General features: G+C 48.6%; 1 protein-coding gene across 4 annotated transcripts in view; it reads right to left on the bottom strand.

Moving 5' to 3' along the window:
* The window catches only part of PIK3CB (phosphatidylinositol-4,5-bisphosphate 3-kinase catalytic subunit beta), a 965971-nt gene that overhangs the window by 235072 nt on the left and 716781 nt on the right, over window positions 1–14118 (bottom strand). The window lies entirely within an intron of this gene.

Genomic DNA, 14118 nt, shown 5'->3' with positions numbered 1-14118 from the left:
GTCATTCAGTCAAGAACCACAGCCCAACATAATGCCAAGAACCCCCATTAAACAGTTAACCCCAATCACACCGTAAATATAAGTACACAGTAAGATGTGGACATTACTCAAAAAAGTATTTTCCTTTATAATTACATTAGATAGTGCAAAGGAAGTTCTCCTCCTATTGTCCTGCACTATGAGTAACAAGACAAAAGTCTGCCAGACGTCATCCGTCCAAAGAGTGGACAAAAATTAACAAATTGAAGGAAATGATCCTACCTAGGTTTAACTTTCCATGCTATGGATTCTGCCATGATTTGGCATGCGATTTATGTGCATAGTTCTTGAACAAAACGTGCTTCAATAATTAATAGAATCTGGAAAACATATGTTAAACAAAGGACTACAGTTATTCATACACAAAGTGAGAAGAAGTGAAAAGGCATCAAGTGGGAAGAATAACAAATACGACACAAAGAGGGAAAGATAGCAAAGACTTGAAATGAAAGAAGCGCAAAGGCACCAAGCAGAAAGGAACGCAAAGGCACCAAGCGGAAAGGAGCGCAAAGGCGCCGAGAGGAAGGCAAAGGCGCCAAGCGGAAAGGAGGGCAAAGGCGCCAAGCGGATAGGAGGGCAAAGGCGCCAAGCGGATAGGAGGGCAAAGGCGCCAAGCGGAAAGGAGGGCAAAGGCGCCAAGCGGAAAGGAGGGCAAAGGCGCCAAGCGGAAAGGAGGGCAAAGGCGCCAAGCGGAAAGGAGGGCAAAGGCACAAAGCGGAAAGGAGGGCAAAAGCACAAAGCGGAATGAAGGGCAAAAGCACAAAGCGGAATGAAGGGCAAAGGCGCCAAGTGGATAGGACAGCAAAAGCAGGGGGGAGCGTTCAGGCACCATACAGGAAGGAAGGCAAAGAGCAGGAAGGAAAGCACAGGCAGCAATAGGGAAGGAAAGCACAGGCAGTGAGAGGGAGGGAAGGAAAGCACAGGCAGTGAGAGGGAGGGTAGGAAGACACGGGGAGAGGGAGGGTGGGAAGACACGGGGAGAGGGAGGGTGGGAAGACACGGGCAGCGAGAGGGTGGGAAGACACGGGCAGCGAGAGGGTGGGAAGACACGGGCAGCGAGAGGGTGGGAAGACACGGGCAGCGAGAGGGTGGGAAGACACGGGCAGCGAGAGGGTGGGAAGACACGGGCAGCGAGAGGGTGGGAAGACACGGGCAGCGAGAGGGTGGGAAGACACGGGCAGCGAGAGGGTGGGAAGACACGGGCAGCGAGAGGGTGGGAAGACACGGGCAGCGAGAGGGTGGGAAGACACGGGCAGCGAGAGGGTGGGAAGACACGGGCAGCGAGAGGGTGGGAAGACACGGGCAGCGAGAGGGTGGGAAGACACGGGCAGCGAGAGGGTGGGAAGACACGGGCAGCGAGAGGGTGGGAAGACACGGGCAGCGAGAGGGTGGGAAGACACGGGCAGCGAGAGGGTGGGAAGACACGGGCAGCGAGAGGGTGGGAAGACACGGGCAGCGAGAGGGTGGGAAGACACGGGCAGCGAGAGGGTGGGAAGACACGGGCAGCGAGAGGGTGGGAAGACACGGGCAGCGAGAGGGTGGGAAGACACGGGCAGCGAGAGGGTGGGAAGACACGGGCAGCGAGAGGGTGGGAAGACACGGGCAGCGAGAGGGTGGGAAGACACGGGCAGCGAGAGGGTGGGAAGACACGGGCAGCGAGAGGGTGGGAAGACACGGGCAGCGAGAGGGTGGGAAGACACGGGCAGCGAGAGGGTGGGAAGACACGGGCAGCGAGAGGGTGGGAAGACACGGGCAGCGAGAGGGTGGGAAGACACGGGCAGCGAGAGGGTGGGAAGACACGGGCAGCGAGAGGGTGGGAAGACACGGGCAGCGAGAGGGTGGGAAGACACGGGCAGCGAGAGGGTGGGAAGACACGGGCAGCGAGAGGGTGGGAAGACACGGGCAGCGAGAGGGTGGGAAGACACGGGCAGCGAGAGGGTGGGAAGACACGGGCAGCGACAGGGTGGGAAGACACGGGCAGCGAGAGGGTGGGAAGACACGGGCAGCGAGAGGGTGGGAAGACACGGGCAGCGAGAGGGTGGGAAGACACGGGCAGCGAGAGGGTGGGAAGACACGGGCAGCGAGAGGGTGGGAAGACACGGGCAGCGAGAGGGTGGGAAGACACGGGCAGCGAGAGGGTGGGAAGACACGGGCAGCGAGAGGGTGGGAAGACACGGGCAGCGAGAGGGTGGGAAGACACGGGCAGCGAGAGGGTGGGAAGACACGGGCAGCGAGAAGGTGGGAAGACACGGGCAGCGAGAAGGTGGGAAGACACGGGCAGCGAGAAGGTGGGAAGACACGGGCAGCGAGAAGGTGGCAAGACACGGGCAGCGAGAAGGTGGCAAGACACGGGCAGCGAGAAGGTGGCAAGACACGGGCAGCGAGAAGGTGGCAAGACACGGGCAGCGAGAAGGTGGCAAGACACGGGCAGCGAGAAGGTGGCAAGACACGGGCAGCGAGAAGGTGGCAAGACACGGGCAGCGAGAAGGTGGCAAGACACGGGCAGCGAGAAGGTGGCAAGACACGGGCAGCGAGAAGGTGGCAAGACACGGGCAGCGAGAAGGTGGCAAGACACGGGCAGCGAGAAGGTGGCAAGACACGGGCAGCGAGAAGGTGGCAAGACACGGGCAGCGAGAAGGTGGCAAGACACGGGCAGCGAGAAGGTGGCAAGACACGGGCAGCGAGAAGGTGGCAAGACACGGGCAGCGAGAAGGTGGCAAGACACGGGCAGCGAGAAGGTGGCAAGACACGGGCAGCGAGAAGGTGGCAAGACACGGGCAGCGAGAAGGTGGGAAGACACGGGCAGCGAGAAGGTGGGAAGACACGGGCAGCGAGAAGGTGGGAAGACACGGGCAGCGAGAAGGTGGGAAGACACGGGCAGCGAGAAGGTGGGAAGACACGGGCAGCGAGAAGGTGGGAAGACACGGGCAGCGAGAAGGTGGGAAGACACGGGCAGCGAGAGGGTGGGAAGACACGGGCAACTAGAAGGTGGGAAGACACGGGCAGCGAGAAGGTGGGAAGACACGGGCAGCGAGAAGGTGGGAAGACACGGGCAGCGAGAAGGTGGGAAGACACGGGCAGCGAGAAGGTGGGAAGACACCGGCAGAGAGAAGGTGGGAAGACACGGGCAGCGAGAAGGTGGGAAGACACGGGCAGCGAGAAGGTGGGAAGACACGGGCAGCGAGAAGGTGGGAAGACACGGGCAGCGAGAAGGTGGGAAGACACGGGCAGCGAGAGGGTGGGAAGACACGGGCAACTAGAAGGTGGGAAGACACGGGCAGCGAGAAGGTGGGAAGACACGGGCAGCGAGAGGGTGGGAAGACACGGGCAGCGAGAGGGTGGGAAGACACGGGCAGCGAGAGGGTGGGAAGACACGGGCAGCGAGAGGGTGGGAAGACACGGGCAGCGAGAGGGTAGGAAAGCACAGACCGCAAGAAGGAATGAAGGAAGGTACAGGCTGCCAGAAGAAAGTGGTGCAAGGCATAGATTGGGAAGGTGGAAAGCTAAGAGTGGGACTGGGAGCAAAAGTGTGGAGTAGGAAGGGGGGCACAAGCGGGAAGGGGCGCACAGGGCAGGAAGGGGTGCACAGGGTGACAAGCGGGAAGGGGCGCACAAGCAACAAGCGTGAAGGGGCGCACAGGCACCAAGCGGGAAGGGGCGCACAGGCGCAGAGTATGAAGTAACACAAATTCAATGAGCAAGATGCTGAGATGTTAGTCTGGGAGAGTGGTTCTGAACCTGTGATCCGAGGACCCCTGGGGTTTCACAAAGCCTACTCAGGGGGAGCTGAGTAGCAAAGAAGCAAAATGTAAAATTTAATATTTTACAACACTCTCTAAATGTGTTATGAATTTGAAATTGTAGGTTGAAAATTAACTTAGTATCCTCATTGATTTGTGGGAGTAGTGCAAGTGCAAACAGAATACAGTATAAGTTACGAGTGGCCTCCATTGAATTTAGAAGATTTCCATATTTTCCATTAAATTGAACATTTTTTTTAAATATATTTGTTTGCAATTTGAATAAAATATTTTATCATTTGTTTGATGGATGCTTGTTTCTATATGTTTCTGCATTGTTTTGTGGTTACAGTCATTGAAAATGCTTAGGCGAGGATCCCTGGCTTCTAGTAATGACTCAGTGGGGGTCCCCAGATTCCAATAATGATTGAGTGGGGGTCCCCAGATTCCAATAATGATTCAACAACATCCACACACCGTCAGATAAATAAACATGTACAGGTAGATCACCTGATTGATGTGTGCACTTGAATACACACTAACCTCTACACATTAGACTATTTAGAGACTGTGCAAACATACTGGCACAATCATCATCATCAAAATTTCTTTATTCGACCTTCCGAAGACAGGTCATAAAAGATGCAGATGCAAATACAGTGTTAAAACATCTCATAAAAATGTGCCATCATTATAAAATTCATTAGAGTTGATCACCGGAATTTGATCACGGCTAAAGTGACAATGCATATAAAATAACTGGATAAAGAGCAGCAATATAATTTTAACAACCAATAAATAATAAAATCGATCATGAAATAGATGTAAGTTAAAAACACTCAAATCCCATCATCTACCCATCCTAGTCATTTAAACCGTATCCAAATCATCCTAAATTCGTTCTATGGCGCATGATATACTGCAGAAAATTAGAAACAATGTAAACCAGCCCCTCCCCATCCAATGACTGTAAGAAAAGGAAAGCTGGACGACAGGTTCGAAAACCCATTCGTTTTAATAATGGGATAAGTATTTTTTTCCGTTGTTCCGTGTAATATTTGCAAAAGAGGATGGTATGCATTGTGGATTGGGTAGAAATCCCATCACAAGGACAAGGGGGTAGTTTTTTTAGCCCAGTTATTTCTCAACGGAAAGACAACTAAACGGTGGAAAAAACTCAGCCTAAACCTAACCAAGAGAAACAATTCATAAGCAGTAATACTATAGGTTAGGTAAGGCTGCATCCCAAATACCGTCTGAACAGTCAAGCTGTGTCGAACTGATTGTTTCATGACCTCAGAGGTAAGTCGCAGTTCTTCGAGGTGGTTTAGACAGAGTTTCTGAAAGGCCTTCCTCGGTATCTCCCGAATTAAAAGGGGATCGTGGTAATATTTTACTAACCCTAAGTCAATTAAAAATCTTTTAACATAGGATAACCACCTAGATTTGAGTGCATTTTCCAGAGCTTTACAGTCTTGAATGATTGTTTGTGAGAAGACTGTTTTGGCTAACGACCAAATTCGATGCGACAATAAAAGTGGCTGTATTCTCGCCAGGTCCGCCACATAAGGAAGACCCAGTTCCAAGTGGCAAGAAAAGTTTGCGGAGCTCCTTGGTAATGCAAGAAGATACCTCAAAAAGGTGTTTTCTATCCCCTGGATAGAGTCCAAAGCTGCGTGGCCCCACACACCCGCTCCATACAGAGCCACTGTAATACATTTAACTTTGTACATTTTAACCATTTCCGTGGGTGCTTTACCTAGTTTCCTAGAAAAATTAACAAGGGCTGTGGTAGTTCTCGTAAATTCGAGTTTCCTCACATCGACTGCCGCTTCACAGCTTAATTTCTGGTCAATCATCACGCCTAAATAAGGATATTTATCTGTGGTCGCCAGTTTTTCATTATTCAGGTAAATAGCCCTAGTTTTATTTTTATTTTTATTGCCATCCCCAGCCTTCATAACGAAGGTTTTACCAATATTGACCTTGAGATCCAGATTGGCCATAAAGGATAAATACCTGCTTAACGCCCTTTGCAATTCGTTTGGGGTGCGGGCCAGTATCACTGCGTCGTCCGCGTAGAGAAGAGCCGGTATTAGACGGTTGCCTACCATAGGGAGGTCCTGAGCCCCCCTCAACATCTCCCTCTCCAATCCGTTGGTATAAAGGGTGAAGAGAAAGGGAGCCAGGACACATCCTTGCCTAACGCACCTCTCCACCCCGAACGACGCAGTGAGTTCTCCACTGGTCCCAAACCTCACCCTGGCGGTCGCGTTTGTGTATAGTTCCCTCACAAAGGTAACTACACTCTGCTCCACCCCCATCTCTAACAGAACAGACCAGAGTTTAGCGTGACTGACGCAATCTAATGCGGCAGATAAGTCAACGTAGACCATGTAGAGAGATCCGGCCTTAACATTTACATATTTATCCATCAAAAGTGATAGATTTAAGGCTTGGTCAATGGTCCCCAGACCCTCACGAAACCCATATTGTAAATCGGATAAAATACTGCTATCCTCCGCCCACTCCTGCAAACTGCCGAGAATTATCCGACCCATCGTTTTCCCCAAGGAATCCATTAGGGAAATAGGGCGATAGCAGGATACTAAGCTTCGGTCCCCTTTCTTAAAAATCGGGACCAGTATGGATTTTTTCCAGGATTCCGGGAGACCCAAAATGCACAATGCATTAAAGACCCTGGTCAAAAAAGGGATCCAGAGATCGGTGTAAATTTTGAAAAAGTCTATTGGGACCCCGTCGGGGCCCGGGGCCTTCCCTTTCTTACTTGCACTTAAAGCCCAAGTGACCTAGTCTAATGAAATGGCCAGGTCAATGGGAAACGGGGAAGACCGTTGATTGCGAGAATCGTCATTGATTTTGTTAGAAGATACTGGGTTGTTCATAAAAATTTTTGAAAAGTGCTCTACCCAGTCTTTTTCGTCAATAGCGACCTCTATTTTGGGGGAGTCACCGTTATCAATTAAAAAAGGTGATTTTACCACTTTCCAAAATGCAGCACTGTTTTTATATAAACAACTCTCGTGCAATTGGTCCCAGAGTTGTTGTTTTAACTCCGATTTTCTTTCTTTTATAGCAGAGTTGTATGCCCTCCTTAGTTTAGAGATCTCGACGGGAACCCTAATTGTCATGCGTAAAGCAGATTTTAAATTTGAATAGGCTACAGTACACCTGTGGTTAAACCAGCCCTGTCTTTTCCTTTGTGTATTATTCTTTTTCACCGTTAGGGCTTCGTTTATGGCCTTAATCACTGTGCCAAAATTGGTGATAACATCAGCATCTGTAGTGACCAAATCTAAACATTTCTGAATGGACGAATGTGCATTGGTTACCACAGTTTTAACAATTTCAACGAGATCTGGCACAATCATTAAAGGGATACATTTACAAATAGGCTCAAAAGCATACAGAAACAGCCATAGATGTTCCATTTCCAAAGAAAAGGATATGAGTAGACCCTAACTGACAACCACTCAGATGCCCATGTCTGTCCCACCTACTGATTCCATAGGGGAGGCAGAATAAACATGTGTGACCTATCTCAATAAACAGCAGCCTAGCACCGGCTTCCTAGGTTCCATTTTTTTCTGTCCGTTTTTTTCTTTGTTTTAAACAAACCTTATTGGTTTTACATCAAATTCCAGGCATTCTCAGTACAACTTAACATAATTGACCACATCATTATACAGGAGATATAGTAGCAGAGAATCTGAATAATGGTCACTACATTCCTCGTAATATCCCGCCCTTTCTCTTAGTACCGTAATGCCTACAAGGCAATTCGTGTTCGATTCTGGAGCAGCTGTATATGTCCTCATGCTCGATTTAAAACACCCTTCCCTCAACCGGCTTCCTAGGTTCCATCACAAATATGCCATTTGCTAAGGCGAACTAACACGGTTTCTATCATGATGTTTAATCAGAAATTAGTGATCTCCATTGAAAGACGGTCTAGCATTTGGGTGAATAAGTTGTCTATCTGGGCAGACACGTTCATTACTGTTTACCAATTCACAGTCTTGCTTAGAACATCTTGCGGTTACTATCCTTTTTAAATAAAAATTAAGACACTATTTAATTTTGTTTGATGTTAATGACACCACTGCCAAAATCTGCAAATGGCTACAGAACGTTTCTGCCAGCTGTCCACGATGTCACGAGAGATGCAGAACGGTTTCACGTTTGTCAGCTGCTCTGGGATCCAATCTTACCAGGAATACATTTTTGATATAAATGTTGCTGATATGTGAAATAATCCTGCCCGGGAAGCCCAACTAACTATTTAAGGCCATACTCAAAGTATCAATTCCAAGTGTGTCTTTTTATTGATTCTAATGGCATGGTTATTAATCACCCGTCACTGGAAAAATATTGTAAGTCTTAGTTCACAATTATGGATTAAAAAACTTTTGGACTTGTATTAATTTGAGAAACAACTGAATGGCTGTAATCCAACCAGCGCTTTCTAAAGATCTGGGGTATATTTAATTTGATTGTTTTAACAACAGTTATGATAGGATAGACAGATATTGACCTCAAAGACGAACTGGAAATATTAAGGATAATTTGTAAAAATTATGAACTGTGACATTAAGTTTCATTTAAATGTACCTACTACTTAGCTTAACAAATAATGAATAAATAAACAAAGTGTGGATTTGCAACCTGTGCTTACAGTTCAGAGGTTTACTTTCAAAGAAACTAAGAATGCAAGCCCCCATATTATCCATAGGAAATTCTAACAGGGCCTTGCTTAGTGAAGTTGAGAACAGAATCCCATTGTGAATCTATGCAGATCATGTGGTCCTACACTCAGGAGAAGCAGCGGAATAAATATTTGGGCTCACTTTTCCCAAATGACATGGGTAAAGATATAAACATGAAATGCAACTCCCTGAAAAAGGTCATGCAATAATTTAACATTTCTCTTTTGCCTTTTTCATGCATTAATGCGGATAAAAACCTTTACATGTACGAGGATACCTCTTCCAAATGTGGCTTTGAAAATATTCCATTTTAGCTCCAGAAGTTAGGTCTCTTTATTAAATGACTCCAGATCAAAGGGTACAACAGCTTAACTACATATTTCCATAGTCTGTAATCTGCGAGAAAGCCCCCAAATGTGGTGGAGGAAAATGAAAGGAGAAAGTAGAAGCCATTTAACTCCATACTGTTGAGCCATTTCTTGATGATAGTCTCAGTGATTCCTCTGTTCATAATGGCAAACCCTTTGGGCGAGTTTAGGATATACTTAAAACATTCAGGTTATATGAGGTCCACACTGGTATTCAGTATATCAGTGTCTTTTGCTGAATACACTTTAATTAAGGTTTAGTTGATCATCATCAGAGATTTAGCGGACACAGTGTTCCCTTGGTTACGGAGTACTCCCAGAGGCATTATGTAAAGGTTAAACATCATTGGAGTTGGAATAAAACCCAGAAGAACTACATATGAAACAGCATTGGTGGAGGTCTAGAGAATTAAATCACTATATAGTGTTTATTTCCCTCAATTATTAGGTGAACCATTCCATAAGCAATATCTGTGATGCCCATGAACGAGTTGAGAGAGTATGAACTGGTGACAAAGTATGAAAGGGTGCCAACAAGTCAACTGATAACAAGCAACACACTACCATGATCATTTGTCTACAACCTGCATAGGGTTAGCTTCCACACCAGACCATGGGCATAAGGCAGACTGGGTTGACAACAATGTGGTTAAAAGTGGTGGCTACAACTTTATAAAGATAGTTCCAAGGATGTGCAAGAGCATGAAGGTGCAGTTGTAGCATCGCTCATTTTGGTCAAGGTGGAGTCGTTGGATTATTGGAAGATGGAAATATATCACCGACAAGAGAAATGTTGATATTTAGGTTGGGTGAATGGGCCTCAAAAGGAAATGTATGATAGTGGAAAGTGAATATGCTACTTACCAGTATGCATCTGTTCTTGGCATGTAGGGCTGCTGACATTCATATCTGTGCATAGATCGCCGCCTAGTGTTGGGTCCGGATGTTTGCACGTTGTCCTGGAAGAGTCTTCGAAGTATCCTGAGATAGGTGACTCCTCCCCTGGACCACAGTGCGCATGGGCATCCTCTCCATCCTCAGATTGTTTTTCGCCATTGTGGCAGTGATGGAGTAGATATAGAAAGTGATTACCATGCTATACAGTAATTCTGAGAGCTGCAGCTGCTACAGGCGCCGGGGAGGAGGGAGGGCGATATGAATGTCAGCAGCCCTACATGCCAAGAACAGATGCATACTGGTAAGTAGCATATTCAGTTCGAGGCATGTGGGCTGCTGAATTCATATCTGTGCATAGAATACATAGCAGTACCTCCCATTAGCGGCGGCCACCAGTGCCAGCTGCAGCGGTCTGAAAAAGAGTTTTGAGAACAGCCTGTCCTACAGCTGCCTGCTGTTTTGAGTGTACATCTACACAATAGTGTTAGGTAAATGTATGTATAGTGGACCATGTGGCTGCTCTACATATATCATGTAAAGGAATGTTTCCCAGGAAAGCCATGGAGGCCCCTAACTTCCGTGTTGAGTGGGCCCGTGGGGGAATCGTTAATGTGTGTTTAGCCTTTTGATAGCAAATTTGAATACATTTAGCTATACCTGCTTTGGAGATTGCGTTGCCTTTGTGTTGTGGGGAAAAGGCGACGAAAAGTTGTTTTGTCTTCCTAAAGTTTTTAGTTCGGTCTATATAGTACATGAGGGCTCTTTTGACGTCTAGTGTATGGAGCATTCTTTCAGCGACATTTTGTGGATTCTGAAAGAAAACAGGCAGTTCAATGGTTTGATTCATGTGGAACTGCGATATTACTTTAGGCATGAATTTGGGGTTGGTACGTAGTACGACCCTGTTTGCGTGAACCTGTATGAACGGCTCTTGAATGGTTAGTGCCTGGAGTTCACCAACTCTTCTCAACGAAGTGATTGCTACTAGGAAAGCTACCTTCCAGGTGAGGAATTGAATCTCACATGAGTGGAGAGGTTCGAAGGGTGGACCCATCAGTCGGGTGAGGACCAAGTTGAGGTTACACACTGGTGCTGGTGGGTGTCTTGGGGGAATTACTCGTTTAAGTCCCCCCAAGAAGGCTATGATGGCAGGCACTCTGAATAAAGAGAGGTGCTGCCTGTTTTGGAGATAGGCTGCTATTGCGGTTAAATGGATACGGATTGAGGCGTATGCCAGATTGCATCGGTATAGGTGTAAGAGGTAACAGATTATGTTTTGAATGGATGCGTCTAGCGGGTTAATGTCATTGTTATTGCAATAAATGACAAACCTCTTCCATTTGGCTGCATAGCAAGCTCTGGTAGTGGGTCTCCTGGCTTCCTTAATGATCTCCATACAGTCAGGTGGCAGGTTTAGGTAGCCAAACTCTAGGACTTCAGGAGCCAGATTGCCAGGTTCAGCTGTTGCGGATCTGGGTGCTGAATTTCTCCATGGTTCTGCGTCAAAAGCGCGGGTTTGATCCGCAGCCTTTGATGCGGCACCACGGAAAGTTCCAGAAAGGTGGTGTACCATGGCTGGCGTGCCCATGTTGAAGCAACCAGGATGAGTGTCAGTGAGTGTTGTCGCAGTTTGCGTTCCACTAGCGGTATCAACGGCGCTGGGGGAAAAGCGTACGCAAATCTGCCGGACCAGTTCATCCATATCGCATTGCCCTGCGACTGTGGATGTGGGAACCTGGCGGCAAAGCTTTGGCATTTTGCGTTTTCCCTTGTGGCGAATAGGTCTATCTCTGGATGACCCCACTGCTGGAAGTATGGTTGGAGTACTGATGGGTGTAACTCCCACTCGTGCATCTGGTGGCTGTGTCTGCTGAGCAGATCCGCCATCTGGTTGTCCTTGCCTGGGAGGTGTTCCGCCATGAGGAATATGTTCCTCTGAATGGCCCACTTCCACATGCCCTGAGCCAGATGAGACAATTGTGGAGAGTGTGTTCCTCCCTGCTTCTGTATGTAGTACATGGCAGTCATGTTGTCCGTCCGGATCAACACGACCTTGTTGCACAGGTGTACTTTGAATGCTTTCATAGCCAGGAAGATTGCCATCAGTTCCAGAAGGTTGATGTGCATCTTCTTTTGTTGTGTAGTCCATAGTCCCTGCACTGTGTAATTGAGTACATGGGCTCCCCATCCCTGGAGAGACGCGTCCTCCGTCAGTATTATTTGTGGAACAGGCTCTTGGAACGGTGGGCCTTTGCAAAGGTTTTGTGGATTCCACCAATGCAGAGAGTTGTATGCCCGACCGCTCACCAACACTAGGTCTTTTAATTGCCCGTGAGCCTGATTCCATTGACGTGCTAAGCACTCCTGAAGCAGGCGCATATGTAGTCTCGCGTGTTGGACTATGAAAATGCAGGAGGCCATCATGCCTATCAACTGCATGAACACTCGCGCAGGAAGGGAGTGTTGGGGTTTGAACTTGGAAATCAGCATTTGCATGCTGTTGATCCTCACTAAATTTGGCTGAGCTGTGGCTGCCAGAGTGTCTATGGTCGCACCTAGGTACTGTTGTACGTGTGAGGGTTGGAGATGTGATTTCGGGTAATTTAGTGAGAATCCCAGACTGTGAAGAAGGTGAATGGTGCGGGACATGTGGCTGGCACATTGCTGGGCTGACTTTGCTTGAACAAGCCAGTCGTCCAGGTATGGGTAGACGTGAATGTGTTGCCTTCGTAGATGTGCAGCCACGGTAGCTAGGCACTTTGTGAAAACTCTGGGTGCTGTTGTCACTCCGAAGGGGAGGACTTTGAATTGATAGTGCTGCCCCTGAATGGTGAAGCGGAGATATTTTCTGTGTGACGGGTGTATGGGTATGTGGAAATACGCATCTTTGAGGTCTAGCGTGGCTAGGAAATCTCCCTGTCGGAGGAGCGGGAGAACCTGCTGTAGGGTGAGCATGTGAAAATGCTCTGAGAGAATGTAGTGGTTGAGGGGTCTCAGGTCTAGGATAGGTCTGAGTGACCCGTCCTTTTTTGGTATTAAGAAGTACAGAGAGTACACCCCTGTTCCCTGCTGGTGTACGGGCACGACCTCTATTGCGCCTTTTTGCAGCATACTTAGCACCTCCTGCTGTAATAACGCTAAGTGCTCTGAGGACATAGGACGGTGCCTTGGCGGTATGGTTGGTGGAGTGGAGGTTAATTCGAGACAGTAACCGTGTTGGATAACATCTTTGACCCACCTGTCCGTGGTGATGGAATTCCACGTGGACAGGAACCGCTGGAGCCTTCCCCCGACAGGTGTTATGTGGGCGGGGGGAAGGGAGAGGGCGTCACTGTTTGTTCTTGGGGGAGGACCTGGTATTGCCGTAACCACGTCCTCTGCCCTTGGTGCTGGAGCCACGATATCCACCTCGGGTGTTTTTATCGTAGGAACTCTGTGTGCCCCCTTTATTGTAGGTTTGCTGTGCCCCCTGTCCTCTACCTGCACCTCTATTTCCGGGGCGACGAAAGGAGCCACTACGAAATGTCTGCAGAGCCCCCATTGACTTCGCAGTGTCCGTGTCTTTCTTTATCTTTTCTAAGGTGGTGTCAACCTCCGGTCCAAATAAGTAGTCGGGGTTGACCGGCTGATTGAGGATGTTATTTTGGACCTCAGGTTTGAATCCGGAGATTCGTAACCAGGCGTGTCGTCGTAGCATGACGCTGGTGTTTATTGCCCTTGCAGCAGTGTCTGCGGCATCCAGTGCACACTTGATGGATGCGTTTGTGAGCAGTTGTCCCTCCCTGATGAGGAGCTCCGCTGCCTCTTTGTACTCGTCTGGCAGGTGTTGGAGTAGGGTCTCTAACGTGTCAGTGTGAGCGGTCGTAGCGAGCTAGGAGGGCCTGTGTATTGGCGATGCGCCATATGTTTGCTGCCTGGGCTGCAATCCGTTTGCCGGAGGTCTCTAGGACCTTGGACTCTTTGTCCGGGGGAGGAGCATCACCAGTTGTCTGAGAGTGTGCCCGTTTGCGAGCATTGGCAACTACAATGGAGTCCAGAGGCAACTGGCTTCTAATGTACGTGGGGTCCCCAGGTGCGGGTTTGTACTTTTTCTCGATCCTGGGGTTTATGACCCGTGCCCTGGTGGTTTCCTTGAAAATGTCCTTTGCTGGCTTGAGGACACCTTTTAGCATGGGCAGAGTCTTCACAGTCCTCTCGGAGGATGCGAAAGTGTCCACCAAGAAATCATCCTCGACAGTGTCCGAGTGGAGTTGCACTCCATGATTGGCTGCAGCACGTTCAATGAGGGCGTTGAATGCAGCAGTGTCCTCTGTGGGGGACGTTTTTGCGCCATAAAGTTGCGTGTCC

Source organism: Triturus cristatus, chromosome 11 (genome assembly GCF_964204655.1).
Source record: "Triturus cristatus chromosome 11, aTriCri1.1, whole genome shotgun sequence".
NCBI classification, from domain to species: Eukaryota; Metazoa; Chordata; class Amphibia; order Caudata; family Salamandridae; genus Triturus; species Triturus cristatus.
The sequence above is the reverse complement of the archived record's forward strand: the minus strand, read 5'-3'. Positions and strand labels throughout refer to the sequence as shown.